Source organism: Balaenoptera physalus (assembly GCF_965194825.1).
Source record: "Balaenoptera physalus genome assembly, chromosome: 14".
Taxonomy (NCBI): Eukaryota; Metazoa; Chordata; class Mammalia; order Artiodactyla; family Balaenopteridae; genus Balaenoptera; species Balaenoptera physalus.
Genome location: NC_138893.1, coordinates 88,195,083 through 88,203,338, shown reverse-complemented (window position 1 = coordinate 88,203,338; position 8,256 = coordinate 88,195,083). Strand labels below are relative to the sequence as shown.

Here is an 8,256-nt window from a genome sequence, read left to right as displayed (position 1 = left end):
TAGCAAAGGTTAGAAAATAATACAAGTCTCTATTCTTTAAAAATAAGATATAGAGGATTGTTGTTTTTTCATCTGATACTTGAGGGGAATACCTCAATATAAATCTATAAACTTTAAGCAAAACTCATTGAAAATTTGGTATATGTCAGAAATTTCTTTTAAAGAATAAAAATCTAAAGCAATCTGGAAAAATAGCAAATACAAAACTTTTATATGAATCTACTAGCACAGAAATTCTCACATGCTTATCCTCCAAGTGAAGACTTCCTCTGTCATAGACCTTCCAGATTCCTTGGCATTCCTGTGGATCACCCCAATGTGAGTGAACTGTTTCTATAACTGAGTGACTGAATTAAGAAAACAGCTGAAGGCAAGAACAAGATCATGTTCAAACCACAATAAACACATGTGTTAGATGGGCCACTCAACTTTATGGGGAAGGCTTAAGACATGTAAACTTGTGTTTACTTGTCACTTATGAAATTTGTTTTTAACTATGTTGGATATATTTTTTAAGTTTTAAAAAGTATTCTTTGTACCAGTAAACTCTGGTAAAATCTAAACTAGTAGGTTTGTGGTGTAATGTTTATACAATTACTAAGATGATATGCAGGGTAGGGGCTACATTACCTGGGAGCAGAAACCAATTTTAAAAAACTAGAATCTAGAATACAAGGTTGATATACTGTTAAGCAAGGTATCCACAGTTGCTGAATATTATTTATTTAAAATATTTATATGCAACTTTTTTTCAAAGAGCTCAAAAAATTTTGTACACTATCTGTATTGGAAAATGTTACGGTAAAAATGAAAGAAAGATTACTGCTATTCAGAATTTCTTTGTCTCTTTTTTCCGTAACTTTTTTTTTTTTTTTGCATTTTAAACCGATTTTAATTCTTCCTATTGATTCCTAATTCCACTGCCCAACCAACTCTAGTTTATCTTTCAGTACGGGTCTTCTTCCACCTCGGTGTTCTATACCTGGGTGAAAGGTAGGATACCAGGCTTATCATGGAATAGTTTGCAAGGAAGCAGAAATATGTTCACTTACAGTGTGTGTAGACATTTCCCTTTGGAAAATCAAATTGTAGCACATCTATGTGCTAAATGAAATGGAGGTTTTACTTTTTCCTGTCCCGACTCAAGACTGAGCAGCACTTATATTGATTATGCATCAAGATCTGAAAGGGATAGTGGGGGAAGATCCTCTCTTTAAATAAAAAGAAATCGTTGGAGCACCTACCTAAATAGAAAATGCAGAAACACAATTAAGTAGTCTTGAGGTTAATTTCAGCACAGGTAAGAGAGCAAACAACCCTGTACAGTGAAGATCTAGATTAATGCAGTAATGAAAATAACCTATCCATATAACTCAGTTATTCTTGTGCCCTCTTCCCTCCTCAGTAATAGTGCTTTCAGTCTGGATTATTTTAAAGTTTTCCTCAATAGTCTTTTTCATTTTGCCCATGTAAATTCAAAGTTCCTTAACAAAAGGTATAGTGAAGCTTCTGATTTGATCATAATAAACAAATTTTATATCTATTCAATATACTATAGGGAGTCTCAAGGTGACTGAAAAAGGTAAAAAGATCTCTTAGTAAATGCCATGAGGGCAGGAATTTTGTTATGTTTTTTGCACTGCTTTATACCCAGTACCTGGTACATAGTAGGCATTAGATAAATATTTGTTGAATGAATGGGAAGAAATTCTACAAGTATTGTGTGATTTAATTAAGAAAGGTAGGTTTAAATCAATGTATTTTATGCTACCCAAATCTAAGAATGACCCTTAAAAAAAAAAAAAAAACCAATGGCATTTATCTGAATTTTCAAAACCCAGGCTTCTACCAAGACTGAAATAATGGGGTTAACGTTTTTTTTCCAAATTCATATTCTGAAAATATATGAAATTAATATCAAAGAGCCTATACTTTGACAAAGTAGGTTTTTGAGCAGATGTTGGTTTGACTAAGGATTCTTTTTTATTGTTCGGCAATGCTTGTAAAAGAAGAAATCTGGCATAGACTTTTTCAAAATAATATACAAAAAAAAGTTATTCCAGGTACTAATAAATGAATAGGAGTTGTGTTACATTATATAGCAATTTTGACTTTTAAACAGTATCTGATTAGTTTTTTTTCTGAAAAAGTTTGTTCAAACTAATTTGTTACTGGGTTTGTTCTCAGACTGATGGCTTTTTCCTCTCCATTTTTTCTGTGATCTCTAGTTAACAACTTTTAATGTTAGTTATCATCTCTGCTTTTGCTAAGCCTTTGGACAAACAGTTAAAAAAAAAAAAACCTCTCAGCTTTAAAATGTTAGACCTCACTTTCCTACTGGCTTTTCATAGCCAAATTTCCTAAAATGTATCAGTGATTAAATGAGAGTAAATTTCCCATGAATTAAAGTTAATTCTCTTACCTTCTGTGTAGTTCAGGGAACTCTACTCAGTGCTCTGCGGTGACCTAAATGGGAAGGAAATCCAAAAAAGAGGGGATATATGTATATGTATGGCTGATTCACTTTGCTGTATGGTAGAAACTAACACAGCAGTGTAAAGCAACTATACTCCAATAAAAATTAATTATTAAAAAAATAAAGTTAATTCTCTTAAAAATTAAGAATTTTGATGTATTTCAAAAAATAATGCCATTTTATTTGACAGATGGAATGTGTTATAATGAATTTAGTATTAATTCCAAACATAAATCAATAAACAACTTGGGCCTCTAGCTGTAAGTGAAATTCTATAGGTAGGAAAACTGACTGACCCCCACCTCCCATAGGTGCTGTCCTGCTGTGGAATCCCTTTGCTCAGTTTTCTCCTATCCAATCAGGTGGAATGTTTCACAGGCACATGGTTTATACAGCTCAAAATAACTTGGGACCTGTGAGCTGACAAATGCTCTGGCTCCGGTGGTGACAGGTTGTCCAGCTTCTAACAGCCATCTTCACTGAAACTAAGGTTAACTCCTCACTCTACGGACGGCTACTCTCCATTTCCAAGGGCGTGAAGAATTTTCTTTTTCTCCTGTGCTTTCATCTAAAAGTTCTCCTTGGATAATTATCATCACGGTGGAGTGTTTGGACATCCTCATCTGGGTCAACTAAAAAAAGAAAGGTAATATCCAGATTTAAGTTCTCAAGTGTGTTTTGATAACAAGAAACTGACAATGGGAAAGGGATATTTCTGAGACCTAATTTCTGTTGTTTAGAGTGAAACCGAGGATAACTTTCTAATTATGTATGATGGGACACAAAATTATGTGAAAAATAAAGTTTTCTACGTGGTCAAATTTTGGAGGGGATTGATGAGACCCTCAGTGATCACAGCCTACTCGGGTCCTAAAGGAAAATATCTTAACAGAGAAAGTCGTGACATGTGTATTACCATTGGCATTTTCCATACATTCATTTATTAAAATTACGGTGTTTGTATAGAGAATATGTGTGCAATGCCTATTTCCTTTTAAAAGGAAATCAAATCTAAAATAATATGACTCCATAGTTAAAGACTTTCATTTAACATTTTTTTTATCATGTAAAAGGATATGCTTGCTATATTTAGTGTTGGGAGATCTGCTCCCTGGATTAATGTACACAACAGCTGCAGAAAGTCTTGCTCAAAGGACATTGCTCTTTCTTTCTCCTTTCTCTCCCCCTCTCTCTCTTTCTCTCCCCCCCCCACTCTCTCTCCCTCCCTCCTTCCCTTTTCAGCTGCATCAGAAAGACACTTGACAGTCAGTGGCAAGTGTTTGGCTTGGTACATTGCACTATTAGCAGTAATTAGATGCACAACTTGAATTATATTTTAATAACCGTATAAACAAAGAAAAAGAAAACATGAGTTAATCTGTATTTCCATTCCCAAAAAGTGAACATTACAGTAAGGGTGCTAAGAAATTTTATTATCTTATCAACAGATTTTTTTACTCATACTTGTTAAAGATACTAGCATCAATCAGTTTGAAAGAAACAAAACAGCTAACCAGTTTCCTTTCTCAAAAAATTATTATTCAACTACTTTCACATTGGTAATGATGAAATGAATTCTACAAGCTCTAAATTTAAAAACTGTTATAACATTTTAGTCTCTCCTTAATAATAACTCTTAACTTCACATAAAATCCATATAATCCTTTTCTAGGAAATTGAGAATGTCTACACTTATAGCTATAATAAACATATTTTTAAACAAAAATTAAGATATGCTGTCTGATACACCATTTGACAATAAGCAAAATAGTTAAAATCAAGGCCATCCCATGAAATCTGAAATATATGCACACCATACTTACTTTGTCGGGACACAAAATTATAAACATTACAGAATCTTACAATGATGGAGTATGAAACAAACAGTTGGACATTATCCAAATTCTGGAGGTTTGTCTCTATTCCCACTTATAGAATATGGCTAATGTTACTGGAACTCCTAACAATGTATTAAAGCGCCAGTGTTCCATACGTGTATAATTTAGAAGACAGACTCTACTACAGACTCCAATACACCTATTGTATAATAGAATATACTTTCTAGCTTACAAAGGCACACGTTCAATGGAATGGACTCAGAACCACAATTCACAGACACAAGAAACTGAATGAATTTTTATCCCAACAGGGTTTTGGAATTCATAGAGATGGTTTTTCAAACTTATTTTTGAAGAAACGGGACTACAGGTAAATTAGGTTTCACTGTGAAAGGACTTTAATGAACTAATGTTAGTATTTGAAAAGGTGACAGCTAAATTTTTTAGGTTAACTCCTCGATGCAATAGGAGTAATGAACTCAGCTCATTAACCTGAAAATAGAAGATGAATGAGACTGCTAACCCCAGAATAATTAGTCTCCTCATTGACATTGAGATTTGACAAAGGCATTGCTTGTAGCATGGTGTTATTGCCTATAACAAGCCAAAAAGATGAAAAGATTTTCTTATCTCTTTTCCTCTCTTAAGAGATATAGAAGGATCAAACACCACAGAATATTTTCTTAAATTTCTATGGTGCTTTACAGCTGACAAAGAGCTTTTAAAACTGCTAAGGCGTTGGGCTTTTGCTTAAAGGGAACAACCCATGTATAGACAAAATGGTGTGTTGAGAAATTTAAGAACATATTTTCAGCAGTTACATTTTTGGTGGGCACAAAAGTTGGTGTGACTATTTACCTGCAGTCACTGAAGAGTTCCTACAGCTCTGTATAACTAGAGTCACCTTGACAAGCTCTGTATAGACTGTGTGCTACATAGCCCTCCACTTGGAGTCACAATGCACCCCACGGTCTGAGACAGGCCCAGCAGAGCCTTCACACCAAGGGCTGGAACTAGAACTAGATCTTGAGATCACAAGCCGAATTGGGGTACTTGCTCCTCTCCCAATCTAGCAAATGTGTCAATTAGGGAAGTTATCATTTTTCAAATCCTTAAACACCTAAAGAAAATGGACCCAAATATTAAGAGGCTGAAGAAGGATGAAAACGTTTACATTTTTTTTCTTATTTAAAATGAATCTTTGAGTTAATGGGGATTGACAAAGTTTTCTCATTTGGGACTTCGGTATAAGAGCTAAGTTCATCATGAGTGGTGAATTGAGAGTGAAAGAAAACCTCATTTTGTGACTACCACCAAACCCTTTTTTTGGCCCTAGATTCCTGAAGCCATCTTACTTGGCTTCATTACCTTTTTTAAGGGTCACAGAATTTACCTCTATACTATTTATTTGGTATATTTCAGATTAAATACTAACTTTGGGCTCTGGTTTTGGTATCCTTTATACTAGTGCTCCCCTACAGAAACGGATTACCTTGAATTTGTATAGTGTCTACATTTCTAAAGTTCTTTCACAAACAAACCTATGAAGTAAGCAGTGTAGTTCTGCTCCTCAGTTTAGAGGTGAGTTAATTAAAGATGTCTATCTTTTCCTATTCCAGCTCTCTAGCCAAATAACTATTAAATATTAGTCTGTTTTTATGTTCCCCTAGGAACCAGATTTGTTTTCTCATTTAATATCTAAGAATATTTCATAGCCAGCAAACTTCAGTATTCATGTTTTAATCCAAGTTACTTCATATTAGGTTTTGCCAATTCTCTGGTCAATGCCCTGATTTAAATGTTCATATTATAACCAAAAGATGAGTTTATAACTCATGTTATTTCCAACAAGGTCTTCTCAGAACTTACAGAAGAATAGTGATAATATGACTTGAGAAATATGCCCAAAGGTATCAGCATTAAGTTTTGTTTTTGTAAACCAGACTCTTAACATTTTCAGCAAGTTCTTAGGTCAGATCCTCTTTTCAGGAAAATTGGTAGGGAAAAAATATAGATATTTAGCAAAAGAAAGTGAAGAACATTCAATAAGCATTCTATGTGGCTAAATTAGTTTACATGATTTACTAAAGTTGGTCTTGATGGCACATTAACTGCCTCATTTCAAACCTAAGACCATTTCATCAAAAGCACAATCTGTTTTCAATGGCATTTATTCATTCTTAGTTTGAAAGCAGCGTAATATCTGTTTCAATTTATAATAAGCAGAAAGAAGGAAGCAATGTCCAATGTCACCTGAACACACCAGCTGAAATGTCTAAGAGAACTTTGACATTTGTCAAATGAAATGTTTAAGAGAACCCTTCCTAAAACTTGTTCCTGCCTCATCCCAGTAAATAATTCCTCCACTCACCTAGTTGCTTAGGCCATAAATACTGGAGTCACTCCTGACTCTGGTCTTTCTCTTGTACCCTACTTTCAATCCATCAGCAAATCATACTGGCTGTATTTTCAAAAGATATCTCAAATCTGACCATTTCTCGCCATCTTCCTCTAATACTACTCATTGATCCAAACCAGCATCATCTCTTGCATTCTTTGCATAGCAGCCACAATTGAACTTTTTCAAACCCATGTCACCTGCTTCAAAAAACTTTAAAATGGTTTCCCATTCACACATTTAGTAAAACTCAGAGTCTTTCCCATGGTCTGAAAGATCTTACATGCTCTAGCCTTCCACTCTTCTTTCTTACTCACCTCCTGGCCCACTGGGCTTGACTTGGACACACCAAACATTCACCTCCCTTGGCCTTGACACTCACTTCTTCCTCCCAGATGGTCACATGGCTAACTTCTCCACTGCATGAGAAGCTTTGCCTGACATTCCTAGCCAAAATATCAGTAGCACACCTTCTCTACCTCATCGTTCTCTATTCCCTTGCCCTACTTTATTTTTCTTCTTAACATTTATATCTTCACTACTAGAATGTCAACTCCATGAGGGCAAGGACTTTGTCTTTTGTTCACTGATGAATCCTCAGGGCCTAGAAGGGTGCCTGGCACATAGTAAATGCTCAGTTAATATTTATTGGATAAATAAATGAAAGCTGGGTTATCCATAATAACTCTTGGGTTTTTTAAAAGTATAAGATTTGTAACAGATAGTTTTAAAATTAATGCTTGAAAGAGAAAGTAATACATTTTCATATTTCCTATTTTAGGTAATATTTATCAGTTTAACAATTTATACATGCATTTCCACCTGAGAACCATCTGAGATGGAATTGTTATTATACCATTTGATAGATGAGGATAATTGAGATTCAGATGCATTAAGTGACTTGCTCAAGATAGCAAAGTTATTTAGTGTTGGAGCTGGGATTCAAACCCAGGTTTTTTATTATAATCAGCTGTTCTTTGATCCTTCTGGTATGAAAACAAAGCATAATTCCAGTTATTTTATCCACCATAAATAAATTTTTATTTGAAAGTCACTTTGAAGTTATTACTGCTTTTACCAGTTTATATTTTTTCTTTGTGTAAGTTTCCTTTGTAAATATGATTTCTATTTATCTGTCTTACTTTAGCCTGCAACTTTAAAAAAAGATAAACAACCATAGATTTAGTAGGAAATTCTAATGAACAAAAGAATTCAACAGATACTTTTTGATCACCTTCTATGTGCTGTGTGTGTACAGAGATGAGGGTGTACAAAACAAAATGAGGTAGACAGAAAAGTAAATAGGTAAATATGTATCGTAATAAGTGCTGTGTTTGGGGGTTAGGACAGTGAATTTTGGCAGCACACTGGAGAGGTACCCAACCCAGAGAAAAGAAGAAATCCCAGGGCCAACTCTCGGCTAAGAAGTGAAGATTGTATACGACTTGGCCCACTAAGATAGTGAAGAGAGGTGGAGAAAGGGAGCAGCCTGAGCAAAGAGGATATGTACAAAGATCTGAAGGCAGCATAGTTTGTTCATGAGA

General features: G+C 34.6%; 1 protein-coding gene across 3 annotated transcripts in view; it reads left to right on the top strand.

Annotated features, from left to right (window-relative positions):
- The first annotated feature begins 2,634 nt into the window (after window positions 1–2,634).
- The window catches only part of MYPN (myopalladin), an 81,910-nt gene continuing 76,288 nt past the window's right edge, over window positions 2,635–8,256 (top strand). Inside the window, exons 1-2 of one of the 3 annotated variants that reach the window (XM_082424400.1) lie at window positions 2,868–3,122; window positions 4,626–4,684. The gene's annotated coding sequence lies outside the window, so the exon portion shown is untranslated. Of the gene's footprint in view, window positions 3,123–4,625; window positions 4,685–8,256 lie in introns of all 3 variants that reach the window. The other 2 variants (XM_082424399.1, XM_082424401.1) reach the window with 2 other exon arrangements.